Below are 23565 nucleotides of genomic sequence, written 5' to 3'. Positions count from 1 at the left end.
AAATCTTGTAGGAATGAGCGAATGAAGGGAGGTGAGTGGTATAAGCTGACTGATTCAAAGCTGGGTTTTTATGGAGGCTGGTGGGAGGATGGTTTGGGGTGGCAATGAAGAGGATCCCACACCTCCAGCCCCATGGTATGAGGTGCGAAGAAAGCAGCCAGGACCTACGAGAGCTACAAGGGAAGCAGCATCCTCAGATGAGCTTCACCTACGCTCAGGATTATTCACGCTCCAGACAACCCAGATGTCTAACAACAATGGAATGATTAAATAAATTATGGTACACCCGACAATGATTTAACTGTTAAAAAAGAAGAAGAAAGACAGGCTTCCGTGTCTAACACAGAAAGAAAACCATCCCATAATTGTTCAGCTTTTAAAAACTGCAGAACAACATGTATCGTGCGATCTCATTTTTTAAAAAACCAAACAAACAAAACCTGTACATGTACAATATATGTGCATCTTTAAAGGTCTGGAAGGAAATCAACAAAACTGAACAAGTGGTTACCTTATGGAGTGAGGTAGGAGGGGAGTGCAAGAAAGCAGATTGGTTTTTTAATTATCAATTACTGTTTTCAATTTTAAAACCCCAATAATAAAAATAAATAAAAACTAGACATAGGTAAGAGATTTAGTCTACATGGCTCCAGAAGACAGTATTATGACCAAGAGGTAGCAAGATTTATCTTTTTATAAAGAAAAATAATAATAACCAAGTGTTTCTGTACAGAACGGAATACCACCAAACTGGGATTTTTGGAGAAATTGATTTCTGTATACAGGGTTGGAATGAATATATGACCTAATTCTGAATGAATATGATATGGCCGGGAATGTACTTTTTTATTAAACAATTCAGGCACATGATGATAAAATCCAATTTTACAAAATGCTGTGACATAGCAAAACGTAAGTTTCCTTCCCATTCTAGTCTCCTAGTTCCTTTCTCATTAACAATTCAAACATCCTTCAACTTTTTCAGTTCATGAATCTTACCCAAAAGATGTCCTGTGCTATTCAAATATCTCAAGAGCAGTTTGGTCCTGTCCCTTTCCCAGTATAGAAATCTGTTACTTAGAAAAATAAAATAATGCCTGAAAAAATCAAAGTTTACATAATCGCTGAAACAAACATTGAGATCGGCCAGATTTCACTCTCCTCCACATGACAATCAATGACATCCTGTTTTCCATCTGCCAGAAACTGGACTGGACTTACCCGCGTCCACTTGGCCACCCAGAGGAGAAACTGAACAAAGAGCAGCAGCCCTCCTCCAGAACTGTGAGAGCTCCCTACAGCCGAGAGCGAAAAGCAGCAAAGGCGATGCTTTCCACTGGGTTAGAAAAATAATGCTATGGATACGAGCGAGCGTCACCTACAGAAGCTGGTGAGACCTGCACCGTAACTCCAGACCTTTGCTGCCTCAGGTCACTTGTTCAGTCCAGGGCTAGCCATTCACCGCCCCATAGTGACTTATTTACCAGTCAGGATGGAAAACCCTCACAGTGCTCTTAGAAGGCTTCAGGACCCAAGTCCTCTGTCATACAGTCAGCTACTAAGACAGCTACAGTCTCCACTGACTCACTATTTAATCGAACAGTTCTCTAGGTGCTTACCACCAACATAAGGCGCAGTGGAAAGGAAATGAGTATGATACCGTTCCCACCGCCGCCAAGGTCACAGTTACAAAGGGTGTGGGGGAGGGATGGGGGAACCATATTATAAAGCTGACTGTGGTAAGAGCCACGTGACATGGTCATGCTGTTAAAGGAGGGACGTAAGCACAGGGAGAGTGGCCAACAGCCTGTGCCATTTTCTTTGCCACAACTGCCTCTCCCATGCATCCTGGGCTTTGACACCTACTGTGCAATGGAAATCCAAATGAGTTCAACTAGTGGCCAGTGGCATGAACGGGTATGAACTATGGAACGGATCATCCAAAGCAACCTTAATAAAAATTAGCCACTGCTTTTGGAATATATTTTGCTTTATTAGAGAAAGGTTTTAATTCCTTCTCACATTGTGCTAAGACTAATAATAAAACTATTATATACTGAGAACAATAATTTCTTTTAAAAAACCACCTGTTCAAGACTCAAATATTTCTGCAGAAAACCTATAAGTGGATGACAGTTAACATTAATAATTTTATTATAAAAGCTTACAAACATATTTTATCTTATAAATCACTTATTTCCTCTCGAAATTCATACTATAGGGAAAAAAGCCTTTTCAGAACACCCGAAACATCCCAGTGTAAGGATGCAATAAACTCTCATTACCATCACCACCAGCTTCAAAGGGAGAGAGTGTCATGCAGGCGGTTCTATGGGAAACATCGCCTAAGAGTGCAGCCTTGGTCTCCATCCATTTTCAACACAGCTCAAGTGTTCAGAGAGAATCAAGTATCATTCTCACGTCACCACCACCACGAAGCGCCAGGCTCTGTTCTGAGCAATTTATACCTATTAACTCTCTTCATCCTTACGAGAATCCTGTAAGGTAAAGACTGTCAGAGATGATGAAACTGAGGCGCAGAGAGGTTAAGGAGCTTGCCCAGGCAACCCCTCGACCACCCTGCTTCCCCTAAATAACCTCCTCCTTTGTCTCATGCCTAAAGCAGAGGGAGTGACAAGCAAGGGCTTGGTTATGGTTTTTGTTGTTCTTAGTTTTTTATTTGTATGTACTGATTTTTTAGAGACCGAGAGAAACATCGATTCGTTGTTCCACTTATTTATGCATTCATTGGTTGATTCTTGTAAGTACCCAGACCGGGGACTGAACTGGAACCTTGGCGTAGGGGGACGATGCTCTAACCAAGTGAACTACCCAGCCAGGGCTTACGGCTTTATTTTAATCCATCCAATGCCTTCCCTTCCAAATTTATCTTTTTTCCTTATTGCTTTCCTTCTTAATGTATTCCCACTTCCCTAGAACACAGAAAAACCAAGAGTTTTATCAGGGCAGCAATGACAAAATTAAGCTCATTTTAATCTAAAGAACGTAGAACACAGATAAGAAGTATGACGCTATAACTCAACAAGGCACGAGGAAACGGACACCATTACTTCACACCAATAGCCCACGCGCGTGTTCAGCTCTTAATATTCTCTTCTTAGGATGAGTCTGTGGAACATTAAAATTAAACTCCTTTCAGGAAATTCCTTACATTCCCACTGATTAGTCGTAGGGCCCCTTACTGAAAACCCACAAAAACGAAACAAAAGTCACTGGCTCACTTTTTTTTCTTGAGGTAATACTTTTCCATTCGAGCAAATGTAGAGATGGAGAAAAGTTAAAGAACTCTTTCAAGTGTCATATTTTAGTTCAGGTAAAATATATAAATATTCATTTCAATGGCTCCTACATAGCTGGTAGTTCTCAATGCTATCTATAGATAACGGCATAAAATAACACTCTCCACTCGAGAGGACTGGGGTGTGTTGGTGTGGCAGAAACAGGTCAGGACGACCACTTCCAAATCCTTTCTGCCTCCAGAAGCCATCATCGCCCTCTATTCTAGGGTTTCTCAACCTCGGCATCGCCCTGACCTCTACCCACTAATGCTGGGGAAACACCCCTGCCTCCCTCTAGCTGACCACCACAAACTTCATATGGCAGGATGGACTCCTGCTCTATTCTACCGTAGTTTTCTTCTTTTCCCTTGTCATCCAAGCGCCTCGGGCCTCAAGAGCTTTATTTAACTCCACTTCTAGACTCCAGGACACAAGGAATTGCTGACTTCTACAAAAGAAAGGAAAACCGGTCAAACACACAAACCTGCTCCTCCTATGTCTTTTCTTCTCCAAGAAAAAGGGGGAGCAAAACAGTGAACCCTCAGACGTCACTGGTATGCCTGGAGCACCTACAGCAGGTGTCACACGGTGCCACATGCTGCTGGGTATAAAAGACACAGTGCATACCCATAGCAAACTGATGACGTAGCACAGGGAAGATTTCCTGATATCGTTTAAAAAACATCAAAATGAAAAAAGTTCACTTATCAAGTACCTACTGTGTGTCAGGCCAATATTCTTAATACTGTTATACATGAGTCTTCCCTGTGGTACTTTTAAAAAAGCTCCCCACAATACCCCTTGAGCAGGGTCCCTTAGGGGCAGGCTCAGGCATTTCTGTAGTGGTTGCTCATGTAATTCTATGTGTCAACAGGTGAGAACCACTGTGCTAACACAAAGACCATAAACACACTGTCCATATACCTTCAAGGAACTCAGTCCAAAGAGTTAATAAGATAAGTGTAATAAAAGCTATTAAAACTGACGCAGGACAAGACAAGCAGGTTTGTGTTGTTCCTCAAAGTTACAAAATCCTCAGTGCAAGTCCCACATTTATGGCCCCTTATCCCAACTTTATCAAGCTATATGAGAGACACACTATGAACAGAAGTATAATTATAAATACAGACACTAAAAATCTTGCTAAAAGAATCAACAAAGGTAGAAACCAGCAGGAGGCAGGAGCTCTACCAACCGCATCAGATTTCTTTCTCAATCCCTTGATTTTGAAAGACTATCCCAATTATAAGAGAAGTACCTTCCAGCTGAGATGATATAACATTAATAACAATGGCTTATTATTTAACTTTTCCTACCATCACAGTCTCCCCTCCCCTTACAAGTAAGAGTGCTTCTTCAGGGCAGAAACCGACATACATTTCTCTGTCCCTCCCAAAACAGAGCCCAGTGCTGGGCACACAGTAGGAAGGCATGAAACACCTGCTGAACTGATTCCTATCAGCGTAACGAAAAGCAGAACCCCCACAGTGGGGATGCACCTTTCTGAAAGGAGACTTTCTGGCAATACAAGGCAGCACCCCAACGTGTGCAATGTGACAGAACTCTTTGGTGTTTAAATGCACATATATGCTGTAAACAAATACAGCTTGGGTGCCAATCATTTAAATGATAAGTTAACTTTGTTCAGTTAACAGAAAAGCATTTAAGACCAATCAAACATTCCCTCAAGCTTGAACAGACTTAACAGAAGTCCTAAGCACACAAGCATGAGCAACAGGAAAATGAAGAAGAGGTTGCTATTAATTATGCCAGACTGCAAAGCGAGCAATGGACAGTAAGCAAAACAGGAAGCTGCACTGGAGGAGCTGGCAGGCTACATACAACCAACCATCCTGAGCTTTCATAGGGCTAAATGTATACTTCCCAAAGCAACACTCACTGCATCATGAAAAGCTACTCTGATCAAATTAAGACGCATTTTCCCCGACCATTCCGCCTCTCTCTCCAACTCAGCTTAAAGAGCTTGAGGGACAGGTCTGACCAATCCATCCCAGTTTAGGGGCCCTACTCCAGCCCATCATTCAGAAAGGCCTTAAGAATGGGGGTGGGTGGTTGGCTGGTGGTCACAGGCCAAGTGCTGAGCCTCTAGGTGAGATTTAAAAGCCCCTTTTCCACCCTAGCTGGTTTGGCTCCGTGGTCAGAGCGTCAGCCCTCAGACTGAAGGGTCCTGGTTTCAATTCCGGCCAAGGGCACAGCCCTCGGTTGCAGGCTCGATCCCCGGCCCGGGTCTGGGCACGTGCGGGAGGCAACCAATCAATGTGTCTCTCTCACCTCGATGTCTCTCTCTCTCTCTCTCCCCCTCCTCCACACACACGCACTCTCTCTGAAAAGCAATGGAAAAAATATCCTCACGTGAGGATTAACAAAAACAAAACAGAAAAGCCCCCCTTTCCCCCAATTTTGAAATACTTGCAAATCACTGAAAAGAAAAAAAGATGGTGAGGCAGAAGACACTGACAAATTCGATTCTGTCTAGTGGCTGGGCAAGCTCTCAATGCTGAGGGAAGACTGAATATATTTAACTTAGGTAAGGATCCCATCAACCAGCAGGTTGTTTAATGCAGCATAGTAAAGCCTTTCTAACACCCACAACCCTACCCATTATTCTTAAGAGAAAAATCTAGCAAATTAAATGCTGATGACTAACTCTTTAAATTCTTTCCACTTTATAAGAGGTTTTACTACATGGGAGAACTTTTCTCACTTTATTTTAATACCTTGTAAACTAGTACATCTCAATCGTCAAATCCATATCCCAAGACCATCACTGTGTGTCATATGAATAAGGAAATGTAACTAACTATAAAGAAACTCCAATACTGCAACTCAGGTAGGAGAGGATGAGACCCATTTCCATGTGCTCTATTAAGCACTGGTGTCGTCCAGGTTCATCGTTCCTGCCAGGTGACTAAGAAGCTGCATATAACTGAGAGCTCCAGAAGTGCACCTCCTTGGAACTCCAGCTTCTCTTAGGAGGCAGGGAAATTTTGGTTTCCTTTCCTGAAATGAGAAAAGCCCCGTTTTCCCAGATTGATATTTCCTGGTTCCCAAAAAGTAATACAAGAAAGTAAAAGAGAAAATTTCATCCCCAGCAGAACATTTTATGGTTATTAAATAAGCAGCTTGCATTTTGTTTGCTTGAGAATTGCTTGTCCATGTCCTTCACCAATTTTTCTGGAGGAATGGTGTTTCCTATTGAATTAAAAAGTTTCTTACAGCCCTGCGGGGCGTGGCTCAGTGGTTGAGCACTGACCTAGGATCCAGGAGATCAGGGTTCGATTCCCGGTCAGGGCACATGCCTGGGTTGAGGGCTGCAGCTGATCAATGACTCTCTCATCATTGATGTTTCTATCTCTCTCTCTCCCTCTCCCTTCCTCTCTCTGAAATCAATAAAGATATATTTAAAAAAAAAAAAAAGTTTCTTACAAAAAACAGTAACTGGCTGCAAATTTATTACCTGAAAGATTGTGCTTGTGAGTGTGTCCTTGGTCATTTGTGGCCACATAAATCCTGATGAATCTGTAAGTTTTTCCTCTATGGTTTCTGCTTGGGAACCACATTTAGAAGGGCTCTAGAGCTGGCTACTAACACCTCCTCACCTCTTGAAATGGCCCAAATCAACCCCCCCCTTTCCTTCTGACACTATGACAAGCATCCATGCAAGAATCTTTCTGCACTGAGCATAATGTTAAAAAAAGTTTTTTAATACTAATGAATGCTATCAGAAAAGCCATTAATAAATTCTGAATACTTTAAAGCTCTCAACAATTTAAATAACTTTTAAAAATCATTAACAGGCATTCTTCTCTAAGTTCAATTTCTATACTTTTCTTAAAAACCCTTATCTACAATTGTCAGGGAAATGCTCCATCTACAGATTCCCAAACTTGGTATTTCACAATTTCATTACCGGCATTCCCACTGCTTAACTCTTCTCAATTCATCTAGTCCATTAGACTCCATATAACCTGTGACCCCCTGATCTAGACTGGATTCAATACTGCTCTCATTAACATTCTAGACTCTAAAACCACACTGATTTTTATAAATAGCTAACATTTTCTGAGTGCTTATTAGGTGCCAGGTCCCTATGCTACATCCTTTGTGTAGTCTGTATTTCAATGATTGTGAGATGCTCCTCCCATTTTTACCTCCAAAACCAGGAAACTTATAATCAATGGTATGTCATGTCTAATTGACAGTTTTTTCCTCAGTAGTACATGAAATCATGTCTCACAATTGGCAGCATCTTAGATTAGATGAATTATGAAAGTATAACTCATTTCATTTGTAGTCAATCCTGAGGCTGGTACTATTAGCTCTCTTTTTCAGATGAGGAAAAGTGAGGAATAAACAATAATGGTGGGCAGCCTTCCCAAAGTTATAAAAAGCAAGTAAGTGTTGGGGCTTGGGCTTAAACCCAAATATCCAGGCTCTAGAGCCTCATTTCTTAACCGATTTGCTATCCCTAGGACAGAATCATCCCTACCGACATTTCCCTCCAATGTACCCTAGAAGCAACAATTACCTAACCTTCTCTACAGCCACATCAAACTTCACCCCAGGTTTCCCCCTACTGTTTAGACTTTGAATTCTCCATAGATCTCCTGGCACACTACCCACAATGGTTCTTCCAAAACTTCTCCATTATTCTAAGTTTCCAATACCATCTGCTGAGTCCCCCAATTCACCATCCCAATGAAAGGACTTGCCTCACTGTTGGGTGAATCAGCATAAGCTGGCATGAGCTCTGCCATCTGCTTTCTCTAACTTAGACCCCATTCTGCTTCTTTTTCAGACAGTTCTCTGTACCACGGCTAATACTCCGTCCCCTGTGCTCAAGATCACTAACTCCACCAATCTTTGTTTTCTGTCCATTAACTTCTTCCCCTCAACCTTCAAAGATCAAGAGGTCCCATTTATTTTGAAACATAAGTCACTCAAGGGGGTTTTAAGGATCTAGTTCTCATTTTTTGGGATACTAAGTCTATTCACCTCAACTGCATTCACTTGATTACCAACCTTTACTATGAACCATACACCACTTCCCCTCTGAACCTAGTTCTGGAATTGCTCTTCCTTTGGCTTCCTCATTTAACTTCTTCTCTGACCCCACACCTTTCTTCCAGTTCCTTCTTTTGTCTACTTCAAACATACCACTCCCTTCTCCTAATTCCTAATTGTGGGCTTCAATGGGAGAGTCAACCTACCAGCTCTTTGTTTCTCTGTTCATGATTTTCTCAAAATACTCACCCACCCTTAGAAGTTCAACCATCATTTCCAAAGTCAATCACTGCTGGGAATCTATACTTAAAAGTTCTGAGCCCTTTCCTAAGCTTCAGCTTAGTTTGTATCTCCAACCTGCCTGCAGGATGCCTGCATGCCCCACCTTAAATTTAACCCGTCACTTCTAATTCATCGTTCACACAAACTGTATTCCTTCTACAGGTCCTTCCTTATTCTTAAGTAAAGGCTTTATTAATTTTACAGTCACTCAGGTTGGAGACTTAAGAATAATCTCTGCCTCTTCTCTCTCTCCCATTACTCTATAGCCAAATAAACACCAAGTGTATTTTTACTCACAAAACCCACCTCATTAAATAGATAATTCAAACAGCTTTCTTATTAATTCCCTGGCATATGGGCTCTACCCCCTCCAATCCAAACTGCATGTTCAAACACCTTCAGTGACTTCCAATGCACCCTTATTCTGGCACTCTAAGACTTGAAAATTCTCACCCCAATTTAACTTTTCTGAATATCTCTTCCACCTCAACACGTGGGCGCCATCAGGAATACCTACTGTGGTCAGGTAGAGCTGCTCACCAGCCTCTAGATCTGTGCTGTCCAACAGGATAGCCACATGTAGCTAGTGGCTGTGGTCCTCACATGAGTTGTCTGTACAACTTACCTCTTTATTACCTTGCAACAACTCTTAAAATGTTATTGCATTTAATCTTTCATTTTTGTGTATCCTCTCACCAATGACTGAGCCACTCAGAACTAATAAATATTCACTGAATAATGAAGAATATACTTATTAAATACTGCCTCAAAATTACTAAATAAGAGCATATTCAAAATCCCTCTTCCATTAAAATGACACATCCTTTCAATCTAAACAAACAAAAGATCTTGCATTTAGCTAACTAAATAATGATTTAATGTATTGCCTAATTATAATACTTAAAAGATAATTAGTTCCCTTTTCTCTTGTGGTGTTTGAAACTGGAAAAAAAAGCTATAAAGTTCTGAAATACTTCCACTTTGCAAAAGAACACTGAAAAGAAACCACAAAAGATAGGCGAGAGGAAAAGGAATGAATAGCTGGAGTAACTATACCCTAACTATCTGAGATTGTAGGGGGAAAAAATACCTATAGTACAGCTGCCATAAAATTAAGGGGAAACTACAAATAAGCATTAAAAATTATGTAAAGAAACACATTTTTGAACCAAAAGCTAAACTCTCCTCTATGCTCCTCTTCCCAAACATGACACAGGATTTACCTGCACTTTGAGCTCAAAAGCAGAGGCACATAATCAACTGTTGTGTATGTTTGACCATAAATTTAGGCTTGTTGTCAAGAAAATTAAGAAACCAGTCCACCACACCACAGACCTGGCATCTTACAAGAGAATAATGCTCCATATCCGAACAAGAGAAACCAAGCAAAGAAGAGATTTGGTAGAACAGCCAGGTAAGGATTCCCGTGAACCGTAGAGGGTTGGATGCTTTGTTTTCAAGAGGGAATCTTCCCCAAAGTTCTGATTTTAGCTTATAACAAATATTACAAAGATGTGAAACTGCTCCAATACTGCAGTTTCCAGTGCCTTACTAAAAATCTGATGTAGTCACTGGAGTCGAACTGTTTAGGAAAGTTTGGGCTCTTCCCATCTGAAAGGTAGCTTCCCTTACGCAAATGACTCCTCAGAGCCTGCTGTTTCTGCAAGTCAGCAGGCAGTAGTGGCAAATGTCATGCTTTTGCCTATAGGACCAGTCGTATACCCTCTTAAAAATGTACACCAAAATGAAGATTTTAATTTAGATTTTAAGTAAGAACACTCATGCTAACTAGCTCAGCTATTCTCTTTTTTAAGGGAGTTACTTCAGAATAAGTGTTAAAAATGTTTCAGATTAGACGGAATAGTTACCCTGCCAGGTAACAGCAGAAAAGGAATATAAAGAGTCTAGGGGTTTCAGTTTGGGGCAAAATGGAGACACCTCATTTGTCATCAAAGCATACCCTGCTAATCTTGGGACCAGAAAGTAAAACCAGGCCTTCCAGGTTGTTGACCACATCCAGGTGCGGTGTCAGTGGCATTCCTGGAGAGGACATGGAAGCTCGGAACCCCCTGCCCCAGATCCTGCCCTATGTATTTCTTCCATCAGGCTGTTCCTCAGTTGTATCCACTGTAATAAACTGGTAATAGTAAGTTTAAAAAAGAAAAAAAGAAAAAAAACCATATATATAAAATTACAGAGAACATTTCATCAGCCTCAACGTCATTTTATAATTTAATATCAAACTTCTCTACCTTTTTATACTTCAATTATCCTTTTTCTCCTCGGATCTTTCCAATTCTCTCCCTAGCACACCCCACAGTTCCTTCCCTAAATCCCCCAAACTTTATCTTTCCGTTAAGAATATGATTTGTTTTTGAGTCAAGACAGGAGATTTGTATGAACTACCTGACTTAATATGAACTTTGTATCATCCTGAATCACCCATTTTCTGGTAAGGTCCCATTGATTAAATCGGATATAAGATTTTTCTTTTCCATTTCCAAAATGGGGGGGGGAGATCAAACATCTCTCTGAGGTTGTCAGACTCGATTCCTACTCAGCTCAAACAGTGTTAGGTACAAAAAGTCAGTATCATACCAAAAATTCTTTCTCCCCTCCCCAAATTACGGTACACTGGATATGCTCAGAACAAAGCCTCAGGAACACTGCAAGTGTGGTAGGAAAAAACAGACAGACAGATGAGAACTTAACAATGAAGAGCGATCCAGGTCCTGACTTTCCCTTCTTCCAATCACTAGATGGATGACTTTTAGGCAAGTCAGCTATCTTCTCTGGGCCTCAGGTTGCTCAACCTGGTATGAATCAACTGGATTAGAAAATCCTCAAAGCAGCTTTCAACACTATATAGCTCTATTCTCTGAAAAGGAAATTACAAATCTGAATGTTTATGAATGCACTTGGTAAGGCAGTACCACGGTGTCCTTCACCTGAAATATCACACAATTTGTGTACGTAAGCGTACACACAAGCTTACCAGGGCATAAAAGCATTTTTGGATTGCAGGATGGGACTGAAAAGGTATAACAGGATCCCTAATTTCATCAGATTCTTAAACAGCCCTAATCAAAAAAAAAGAAAAAAAAAGTTAAGAACAACTGAACTGTAAGACTACACAAAAGTAGACATTAAATGTAAAAAATTTTTTTCCAAAGGAGTTTGCAATGAACTATTTGTATCTCAAGGTGCAGTGTTTACCAGTTACAGGAAGAAAAATATTGATAAGATAAACTGAACTACTAGAACTTTCTTCTTCAGTACCATTAGCTTGTGATTATACAAGAAAAACACAAGAGGAAAGTGGCAGGAATTATCTAGAAAAGCAGAGATAAAACGATTTTGGCTTTTACATCAGATTTATTCTTCCAATTATGATCTGCTTCCATACGGAGGACCAGTGTTTCCTTTCTTCCAAACACTTAAAAGGAGATAGCCAAGAAAAGCACAAAATTTGTCTAAAGGCCTAAAAAATAAAAGCAAAGTCACGTCTATCCTGGAGTAATAAAGTCCAGCAGAACAATGATTATTTGGGTATTCTAGACAAAACAAACAAACAAACAAAACAGCAAAAAATATAAAGTCAGACCACCTTGTTCATATAATCACTAGCTATGGAGACTGAGGCAAGACAGTGAATCATTCTGAACTCAGTTCCTTTACTTGTAAAATGTGATGCTACAACAGTACTTAGCCAAGTTTTGAGGCTTAAATGAGATAGGAGTTTTAAAAACAAGGAAACAGTAAAAACTGAGAAAAAATTAGCTGTAATTATATCTTCTACTCAAAGCTCTAAATCAAATGACAACCCATGACACCTATGATAAATATAATCCACAGAAAAGTCTACCTCATTTTATCCAGTAGCTTCAACTACACATCCAAACAAGGAGCAAAAATTGATTCGTCTCTTTCTCTTTTTGACCCCACAAACTCATTCGTAGAAGCAACAAGCACAGACGCAGCAGGAAGGTGAGAAGAGGAGGGAGAGAAATAAAGTCCTAGACGAGCCCTGACCAGCTTCTGTCATGATGGAAATGTTCTATATAGATATTATCCAGTACGGTAGCCAATGGCCACACACGGCTATTGAGCACTTGACATAAAGTGCTACTGAGAAGATGAATTTTCATTTTTATTTTTTTAAATTAATTTCAATTTAAATAGCCACTTGTGGCTAAGGCTACCTTATTGGGCAGCACAGTCCCAGATGACCCGTAAACTGAATAAGGATTGCCAGAAATCTAAGAAAAAAACTAAGGTCTTTTCCTGAATTGTTCAATTCAAATATCTTTGTTTTCAGTGGAGACCTAGTAACTATGACTAGTTAAAGAAATAACATGTCAGCTGATACACCAAATCAGGGCAACTCTGCTAAGAAAAGGATCAGAGATAAGAAGTACGTGGTCTTCTGATATTTTAGAAGGTCCCAAAGGCCAAGTTAAATTCAAGCACACATGAAGCATGATTCAGTACTGGGATCAGAGCTGCAAAGCTCCGAACCAAACATCAGCACCTCCAAAGCATCTGTTTCTCCACTACCAAAAGGAAAGCTACTTCAACAATGCAGACTGCACACCCCTGCATTTGTCTTCAATTTCTTCAGAAATTCAGAGTTCTGTAAGCCTTCCCCTCTTCCAAAAACACCAGCATTCCTAGCCGGTTCAGCCTTTCCTCTATAAACAAAATCTATGTACCACCCATATCTGAACTATAACGCCAGACTCCTGCTTAGCTGCCCCTGTAATATGGTTTAATTATGATGACTGAACTAATAGGCTGACATCATAGACTTTTACAGGCTGACCCCATGTCATCCTGATGTATCATTTTGCACCAGTTCAGTGCTGTAAATCAATTTAAGATCTCAAGCAGGTTGAAAAGGCTGGTAATGATGCTTTCTCTGCTGCCTCTGGAGACTCTACATTATACACAACTTAAATTATTTATAAAGCCTCAATGATGCCTCCATTAGCCTTGTAAGACTACACAAATGAGATCTTTTATACACACACAACTTGGCTCTGATTATGTAGGCGACTGCAGCTTAAATATACTCGTCTAATTACGTTCAAGTTCATTCTTTTTTCCAGTCTAACTGAGTTATTAAGTTTTATCTTTAACCCAGAATTACTAGAAATCAAAATTACAATCTGAAATTTAGTTTTTAACTAATAAATGTATTTGGGAAAATGAGACTTACTTCCTCCTAATGCTTTAATGAACTTAGCAGGAAAAAACTAAGTTTCAAGAGGTGTAAGAGATTAACATTTTTAATTGCCTAAGACTGTCATTCCTCTAATGCAAAAGGTCATCAGCTCTTCAAGAGTATAAAACCAAAGGATATTGCAAAAAAGAAAAATGGATTTGCTTACATACCTATGGTTGGAGGGGTCAAAACTAAAGCAAGGACAAATCCCCACCCTCTGAAGAAACCCGATCCAGCCCGGATCCCCCAGAGGCTCTGGCATCACCCACCTCTAGAAAATCATCTTTCTCGACCCTGGTTACAGTTTCCCAAGAATTGCAGTATTACACAAATGTACGCCACCTGCACAGAAATATCAAATAACTGCAAATGGGGAAGAGGGAGGGAGTGGAGAGAACAAACACGTATCAGTACAGCGCATTTAGGCCCGACACCTACATCGCAAGAACACTGATGCAAAACGCACTAATTGAAAACGCTGGGGCAGCGAACACTGCTACCGCCTGGATTGCTTTCCAATAGTGGTTGCACAACAGCTCACCTACGTCCAATAAAACGTATAGTGGTAATTATCAACAAGGTGAAAAATGAACACGGGCGGAGAACAGTTCTCTCCTTGTGCTCCTGAATGTTATCCACGACGGGCAGGCAGTGAGAGCGAGAAATGTTCTGAAATAAAGGCATTCTGTCCTTTGGCAGCGTGGGGAAAAGACAGACAGAAATCCTGCAACTTGTGAATCATTCCACCTACTTTGAAACGTCCGATACAATGGAAAGCAGAGACCACGAGCAGGAAGAAAAAGGCCGGCGGTCACAGCCCTCGGGAAAGTGATGCTTTCTCGGGAGCCGGCTCTGAGACGCGCCGGGTTTCAGAAGGGAAGCGCCTTCCCGGTTATCTCGAGCAGCGTATTTAAAAATCGCCAGCGCCTCCAAATAAACAAAAGCCGTGGCCACTGCAGTCGTGAGATCCGGCCGGCATCTGTCCCTCCTCCCTGCCTAAGGACATGAAGGATACGCTCTCCCTTCAGCCTCCGTATGTATTCAGCAGCTAGAAAAACAAGCCCACGGCTCTCTCTGTCTCACACCCACCATCCCCACTCTCCACAGAAGCAGCCCCGAGAACCCCTCCTAACGCCGGGAGCAGGCTAAATGAGCAGTTGTTCCAAAGCGAACTCACAAATACACTTGCAGTGAGGCAATCGAATCCGGTCAAGGGAAAGGAATGAGACGACACTTGGAGGCGCAGGGGGGTGTAGGCGGAAGGGAAAAAAAATTACGCGCCGCCGCCGCCAAACCTTTGAATAAATTAGGAGGAATTTTGGTACGAACTTTCCTTGACCTCGACCCCCAAAAGGCTCGACGGGGCAGGGAGTGGGACGGGTCTGGGACGCCGAGGGGCTCAGGGTACCGGTGCCCCCCTGCGCGAGACCGGTTCCGAGCGCGTACAGGGCAGCGCCGGCGGCAGCCCTCCGGCTCCCGCAAGGGTGGCCCGGGCCGGCGCGGGACACAATGGGCCCGCGGGCCGCGCCGACAGGCCTCGGCCGGGCTGCAGAAAGGGAAAGAGAAACGGGGAGCGAGCGGAGGGGGAGGGCGGCCCGGGAGGTCTCGCCGTGGACGGGGCTGGGGGCGAGGCTCCCCGCCGAGGATCGCCGCTTCCCCACCGCAGAGCCAACAAAGACGCGAGAGGAATCCCGGCGGAGCCCTGCCCGGCTGCTTGGGGTGAGCGGAGGAGAAGGTGGCAGGTTCGCTCCTCCGAGCAGCCGGGAGGCGCCATCATGGGGGGGGGTCCCCGATCCGCCCCACGCAGGGAAGAGCCCAGTGCCCGCCGCGGCCCGCGCCCGGCCCCGGGGACCGCGCTCACCCCAGCGGAGGCGGCGGCGGCGGCGGCGCTGGAAAGTCCAGGGCGCCGAAAGGAGAGGGCGGGGACGCGGCAGAGGAGAAAGTTGGGTTCGGGTCTGTTTCGTTTTACCGGGTTGGCTGCGTGCCCGTCCGCGCGGGAGAACGAGTGGCCGAGCGAGCGTGGTCCCACGGCCCCGGTCCGGGCGGCCGGGCGCTGCGCCGCGCCGCGCTGCGCTCGCAGGGTCCCTCCCCGAGCCTCGGCCCGGGCTGAGCCGCTCGGCTTCTCCTTCCTCCTCCCGCCCGCCCGCCCGCTCGCTCCCGGAGCCTGGATTGATCTGGTCGCGCTGGCGTCAGGGAGTCGCAGCCGCCCAGCCTCCACTCCTCGGCTGCCAATACCCGGCGCACTCGCCCGCCCGCCCGCTCGCTCACACGCGCGCCCGCGCGCCGCCGCCGCGCGACCAGGGATCCTCTCCAAATTCCCGGCCGCGCCGGCCCCGGCGCGCCCCGCGGGGGGAGCGGCCCCCCGCCCCCGCCCCATTGATTCCAAGGATTAAAAACTCCCGGGCGCGCACTCACTTCCCTCCGCCCGCCTCCTTTATTCCCGGTGAACCGACTGGGCGCTTTATCAGCCAGCGAAGTTCTTTGTCAGTGTTTGTTTTCTGAAATGCGCATCCACAGGTCCACCGCACCCACCGGAACGTGGAGTGCATGTGTGACAATTACCTTTACAGGGTCGCCTTTTTCTGTCTAGTTTTCATTGCCCCTCCCCTACTCCCCAATGATTTGCAAACCCCAGAAGTTGCACATACCCAGAATTGGGCAGCCTAGTAAATTACTGCATGTGCTTATACCGAACCCTGAATCGATACATGTGTTTTGTGCCAATTCAGGATCTAATGATTCCAGTAGGTAACCTCGTTGCTCCAAATGATGACAGATGCCACAATAGCACTCTAAATTTTTGATCCGATTTCTACAGTCTTTTAGATGTCACCCCCCCCTTCCCATCATCTACCTGATCAGCAGAGATACTAAAAATACCTTTTTGTTAAGAATTAATTTTTCTCTTGGCCAGCTCTCTAGAAGCTGGCATGAAATCTTGGATAATTATCATAATGTTGAGTTATGCTTAGAGACGAAGAATTATTCTGAAGAATAAATTTCACATGAACCAAAAGAACCGTTACCACCCAGGTAAAGAAAATATCAGACGTATGTAAATTAATGGTACTCTCCAGTTGTTCACCTAAGTTTCCATGTCCACAGTCCGTTTGAAATTCTTATTTATTAACTACTTTATTATTTCTGCATTCCATGTTTAATCATCCAAAGAAAATGAAACAAATTCCATAAAACACAAAATACTGTTTATAAATTAGAGATCAGAATATTTCTGCGAATTCCTTCATTAAACTATTTGAGCACATACTGGTCAATTCTTGGGCCTCATCTTATTTTTCCTAAAAGCAACATTTGACACGGTTCATCATTCTCTGCTCCTTCAAACAGCTGGAGTGAACCTTGTTAAATGCCACTCAGATCAGGTCACGCCTCTGCTCAAAACCCTCCCTTGATAAACATAAGGTGCTGTCTCCATACAATAGGACATTATTCAGTCATAAAAAGGAATGAAGTACTGACACATGCTACCTGTATAAACCTTAAAAACATTATGTTTAGTGAAAGAAGTCAGAAAATGTATGCTTCCACTTACTGTATATACAAAATCCAGAATAGGTGAATCTATAGGAGACAGAAAGAATGGTGGTTGCCTATGTTTGAGGGAATGGGGGAAGATAGATGGTGATAGCTGAAGGTTATGGGGTTTCTAAAGAAAATGTTCTAAAATTAGTTTGTGATGATGGTTGCATAATTATGTGGACATACTAAAAGTCATTGAATTGTACAATTTACATGGGTGAATTATATATGTGAATTTTAGTTTAATAAAACTATTTTTAAAAAGGCATGCCATCTAAATACAGCGTATGATCCTTGAGTGGATCATGGATTGAGGGAAAAACTATAAAAGGATATTATAAAACTTAATTTTTTAAACCAATAGATGATCTTTTTTTGCAATCCTAGCAGCCCCAAATGATAATTATTAATACTACAAATGCTATGAAATTTGATTTTGCCCCTTGTGCAAGTTATTTCTTTAAATAGTAATAGAAAACTGGGCTTTTTTTTTTTTTTTTTTAAACAAAAGGACATTATTGGAACAATTGTGAAAAGTTGAAAGTGGGTTGTATATTAATATCATTGTATCAAAACAAAATCTTCCCTTGGCTCCTCCTTTCACTCAAAACGTAGGTTCTTACAATGCGTACAGAACCCTATATACTCTTTCCACCTTTTCCACTCTGCCCTGGCCTCCAACTCTCACCCTTGCTCACTTCCTTAAGTCACCCTGGCCTCTTCACAAGTCCCAGAAAAACCTGGGCACACTGCTACCTCGGGACCTTTGCACTAGCTGTTTGCTCCCCAGAAAGCCCTTCTCACAGATGTCCGCATGGCCCCTGCCTTACCTCTCTCAGGTCCTCACTCAAATGTTCCTCCCTCAGCGAGGTCTACCCTGGCCACTCTATCTAAAGCTTAACACACACACACACACCCCCCAAAACACATAAATTTCATGTCCTGTTGAATGAATGATTCGAGCACCATTTAAGTCACAGGGGATATGGTGGCAAACAAAACAGATAAAGATCCCTGCTTTCTTCAAGGAAGAATGAATAAATACAGTCATGTCCCACATAAGGACACTTCCGTCAACGAGGGACTGCATATACAACACGTGGTCCCGTAAGATTATAATGGAACCGAGCCCTGGCCGGATGGCTCAGTTGGTTGGAGCATTGTGTCGGGTACACCAACAGGTTTTGGATTCGATTCCCAGGGCACACGCCTACGTTGTGGGTCTGATCCCCCGTCAGGGCATGTACAGGAAACAACCGATGGATGTTTCTCGGTCACATCGATGCTTCTCACTCGCTGTCCCTTCTTCTCTCTAAAAATCAATGAAAACATATCCTAGGGTGAGGGTAAAAATAAATAAATAAAAATAAAGATTATAATGGAACCGAAAAATTCCTATTGCCTGGTGATGTTATAGCGCAGTGAGTTACTCTCGGGTTTGTGGTGACGCTGGTGTAGACAAACCCGCTGCACGCCTGTCCAGTGAAAGTACAGCACTGACAATCATGTACGGTCATAACACTTGATAATGTTAATAAATGACTATGTGACTGCTTTATGCATTGACTATGATATGCTTTCTGTCGTTATAGAGTGTACTCTTTCTACTTATAAAAAAATAAAAGATTTTCTGTACAAGCAGCATGCCGAGTGACTGCGGCAGCAGCCTCATGCATCTTCTGTTCACTGCGTCTCTTGGTTGCATCGCTTTCCCTTGCGCTTGATTTAATCTCGCGTTGAACAGTAACACGCTGTGCAGGCCTGTGACCTAGGGGCAATAGGCTAGACCATATAGCCTATTGCGGGGTAGGCTCTAGCACCTAGGCCCGTGTACCTGTTCTCTATGGTGTTTGCACGACAGAATTGCCTAAGGAGGCGTTTCTCAGAAAGCGTCCCCATATTTAGGCGGCATGTGATTGTGCACAAATATGCTCGGCGGTGGTGGTACGCAGGATGGAAGCGGCAGGATGAGAGGGACTGGGAACCGGGAGGTTGTTGATATTTCTGCAGTGGCAGGGAAAACCTCACTGACAAGAGGTCCTGAAGGAAGCGAGGGAGAGTGCCGCATGACCTGGGAGGAGGCTTGCCAACCTCCCAGGCAGAGGGAAGAGTGAGGGTAAAGACCCTGGAGCCAACTCTCCTTCACCCGTTCACAGAAGAGCCTGGAGGAGCCAACCCCAGGAGGGAAGGCAGAGTGTGTGGTCCCAGGTGCACAGGGGCTGGTGGCTATGGAGCTGGAAACACAGGCATGTTCTCTTCTCTCTGCTTCTCTTGTCTTGTGACATAAAGCCAGGGACCCCCTGAGAAATGTGAGGGTGGAAGAGATGTTGGAGGTTGGAAGAGAGCGGAGCAGGTATGAAACAGTTATCTTCTGGGGGAGAGTCTGAGAGCAAATGTACTTTGGAAACGTGGTCAGCTTGCCAGGCAGTGCTTTTAAATGTCTATTTGAGGTTAGTGGTCATGAATTTAAAGCAAGATCAGTCAGCCTAGTTGTGGATTTTTCACCAGACTCCTCAGCCATCAGGGGCAGAGCTGGGTTTATCCAGGGCTGGGTTTTTGCAGGAGGCCGTGATAGAGAAAAAGACTGTCAGAGAGCAGAGGGTGTAAGCAAGGGAGTGACTGTGGGGGACTGTGATAAGGAGGGAGGTGAGGACAGAAAGGAGTGGAGGAAGAGGGAAAGGTGATGGGATCAATGGACTGAAGGCCCCAGTAGGGTCCAAGAATTGCTGGAGTTGGGAACCACTCCCAGAAGCTGGGGAACAGACTGAGAATAGGATGTTTGAAATTGAAATTATGGAGCTGGGACAGTTTGGGGTAATGCCAAGATCTAGTGGTGTGACCAGAGAAAGTTGGATGGCTGAGGTGGGTAGAGGACAAGATCCTGGTATCCAAAGTCCCTCAAAGGATAACTCAACCCACATTTTCGCCTGGTCTTCTTCATACTTTCACACACACATGGGCAAATTTGCAACAGAATTCCCCCAAAGCATTTAAATATTATACCTTTTGTTCATACTTGGTATAGCATCCTGGCCTCTCCAATTTTCAGAATTCTATCTATTCTTTAAGGTCCAACATCATGTCCTAGATATTAAACAACAAACAAACAAATATACTTTTCAAAGCTGGGATGTATGGGTTTGTCAAGCTCAAAATTCTCATTTTAACAAAAGAAGGAAACAAGGTCTAGGAAAGTTAAGTAATTTGCCCAAGGTCAAAAAACTACTAAGTGGCAAAGTCGGATCTAATTCCAGGTCTCCTAACCTGGAGTTATCTCTTCTCTATCCTGAAGTCTCATCTCTGAGGCCTCCACTCCCTTCCTCTTGCTGTGCCTGATACACTGTGTTTGTACCTATGGCATGTCACATAGCACTCATCGCTTGACCCATCGATTATATATTATCAAACCCTATAAGCACATTACAAAAATGGATGAATAATGACTAGCCTTCCTTTCCACAAAAAGTCAGTTTTTTCTCTTCACTGACACAATATTTTGGCACAAGTCCCGCTAAAAGAGCCTCATTGGAGTGCTGTTATGGATCAAGCTCACAAGAATACATATCAAGCCCATAATATCTAGAGTTTACTGAGCATTTACCTGGTACAATGCTAAACACTTGAGAGGCATCTTCTTTTTCTGGTCTCAGATTCTCCCTACAAGATAAATGCCATTATCCTCACCTGCTAGTAGTATCAGTGCCTATTGAATAGGGTTTGTGGGGAATAATAATAATGAGAATAATAATAACAATAAGAAGAATAGCTAACATTTATTTAGTGTTTACTATTTGCCTGGCATTGTTTTGAGCACTACTTTAAATTTCAAAACAACCCTATGATAATAGTCCTGTATCTCCATTTTGTAAATGAGGAAACTAAAGCTCCAAGATGTTTAGTAACTCTCCCAAGGTCACACAGCAAGTATGCCGATGCCTCTAAAGTGCTTAACATGATATCTGGTTTATTGTATGTGTTCAGTGAAAGTTGCCAAAATTCTTCTCACTGAATGTTCATAGCGCTGTGCTGAGAATACAATTTCTGCCTCCAAAATCAAGTCTTTTAGGTAGACTCACACCAAGAAAATATTTAGTGGATTGTTCAGTTTTTAAAAGTTTAAATGACTATATAACTTCCAGAAAAAAATTATTGGCCCTGGCTGGGTAGCTCAGTTGGCTAGAGCATTGTCCTGATACATCAAAGTTGCGGGTTCAATTCCCTGTCGGGGCATATACAATAATTAACTAATGAATGCATGAATAAGTGGAACAATAAATCAGTGTTTCTCTCTTTCTTTCTCTCTCTCTTTCACTCTCTCTAAAATCAAAAAAATTCTTAAACAATTTTGCTTGCGGGAACAATTTCTCTTCACTGGACCTGCATGCATTGGCAAGCTTGCCCAAGTTGAAAGGCTGGCTTTGGCTGCCTTTAACACAAAGCCTAAATGACAGTGGCTTAAGCAAAACAGGAATTCATTTTACCTCTTGAAAAAAAGAGATCAAAAATAGGAATTCCAGGAATGGTGAGGCAACTCAAAGATGTCAAGGCCGAGGTCTCTCTGATTTCCTTGGCCTCTCCCACATTGTTGATTATAAAATGAGTGCTGTGGCTCCAGTCATCATCTCTGCATCCCAAGGCAGGGAAAGGAAAAGGGTAAGGTCAAAGGAGTGAAATGAGCCTGAAGCCCGTCTAAGGAACACACCACTACTACCGCCGTCTTGGGCAGGCCCTCACCACTACCGTGACCTCTGCCTCCTGCTCTCCATTAAACACTGTCTCATGGCCTCTCCAGTTTGCGAGGATGGGTGGAAAATGTCATGGTTTTTGTGTTCAATCTTAGAAAATTGCCAGTGCAACAGAACCAAATTCCTGCTGATGACGAAGGGGACAATGAACGCAGTGCTGTCCCAAATGGCTCACTCTGGCCTGTGACAGACTATGGTCAAACGTTTAGGTTTTTTACAAGGTGGTTGTCAAACATATGGGTAGTCTGAAATTGGTCACAGCAGCAGTGTTTACACCACAGAAATTGGCAAACACCACAAATTAAGGCCTTTCCCCCACCCCCACCCCAAAACCAGTTGTTAAACACCAGCACACCACTGAATACGGGATAGGTAACTAGGAGTTCCTGCCACAGGAAGCTTCCCCATTTCCTTGTTATATTTGTAATTTGTCTCTGACCACAGTGCTTGAGACTTAGGAACACTGAGGCAGGTAATCTTTTCAAGTACTTGGCATATTAATAATCCCCCTCTCTTTATTCCATAAAGATGTTAGGTCTTAGTATTTATATCAGGTTTTAGGATTTCCCCAGATAATACACAAGTGGTTTTTTTTTTCTTCTTTATTTTGTTTTATTTTTTCCATCATCATTTATAGCCTTATACCCTCTTCCACCTCCCCCAGCCCCCCTGCCCCCGGCAATCACCACGCTGTTGTCTGTGTCCATGAGTTCTTTCTCTTTACAAGCTGGGGTGGTTTTTTTTTGGCATTCAATTAGGGATGTCACAAAACTACTGCAAAGTTTTGTTCAGGAACTCAAAAAAGTTTTATGTAAAAATATTCCGTTCTGGTGAGATTCTCCTGTGTGAAAACAGCCTCTGCATTTGGTTTGAGGCAACTGTAATATAAAGCTGCTGCTAAGACAGACCGGCTCTTCCAAGTTAAGGTATAACTTTCCTGAGGTACAGAAAAATCCTTTATAAAATAATTTCTTCTTCCAAAATTTAATCCTGGAAAATGAGGAAAGTAGAACAGCGTTTCCTCCTGGTTATAAAGGAGGAATCAATGGGTTTTCAATCATAAGGAGGAGACACCTTAGGTAAGTCTTTTTGGTTCTTCTCTTGAACACAGACAGGCACCTAAAAACACAGCACTGGTAGGGACAAAGACTGTCTCTCCTTTGGTTTGAAGGGAGGCATTAAGAAGGTAGGCAAGGGGGGGGACATCTGTAATAGCATACATTCAGTCAGCACTGTTTGACTCCCCCCCCCAAAAAAAAAGAACAAAGAGGGGAGGGAGGAGTTGGAGGGAGAGGAGGAATAATGATTTCAGCTGAGCCAGAAACCAAGAAGTAAATCTCAAGGGCTTGTGGTTATGACTCCACCTAAGAAGTTCTGCCTCCAAAATAGAACTTAGGGCACTTTAGAAATGAGCACCAGAAACAAAATCTCATACAAATTAGGGCTAGAT

The 23565-nt window shown here is 43.0% G+C and overlaps 1 protein-coding gene across 4 annotated transcripts in view; it reads right to left on the bottom strand.

Annotated features, from left to right (window-relative positions):
- Nucleotides 1-15878, bottom strand: part of SMAD1 (SMAD family member 1) — a 64898-nt gene extending 49020 nt beyond the window's left edge. For 2 of the 4 annotated variants that reach the window (XM_087816501.1, XM_087816502.1), the window contains exon 1: nt 15800-15878. The gene's annotated coding sequence lies outside the window, so the exon portion shown is untranslated. Of the gene's footprint in view, nt 1-14581; nt 14665-15007; nt 15064-15799 lie in introns of those variants that run through there. The other 2 variants (XM_016206911.2, XM_016206910.2) reach the window with 2 other exon arrangements.
- Between the last annotated feature and the right edge of the window lie 7687 nt (nt 15879-23565).

This window comes from Miniopterus natalensis, chromosome 4 (assembly GCF_054644295.1).
Source record: "Miniopterus natalensis isolate mMinNat1 chromosome 4, mMinNat1.hap1, whole genome shotgun sequence".
Taxonomy (NCBI): Eukaryota; Metazoa; Chordata; class Mammalia; order Chiroptera; family Miniopteridae; genus Miniopterus; species Miniopterus natalensis.
The sequence above is the reverse complement of the archived record's forward strand: the minus strand, read 5'-3'. Positions and strand labels throughout refer to the sequence as shown.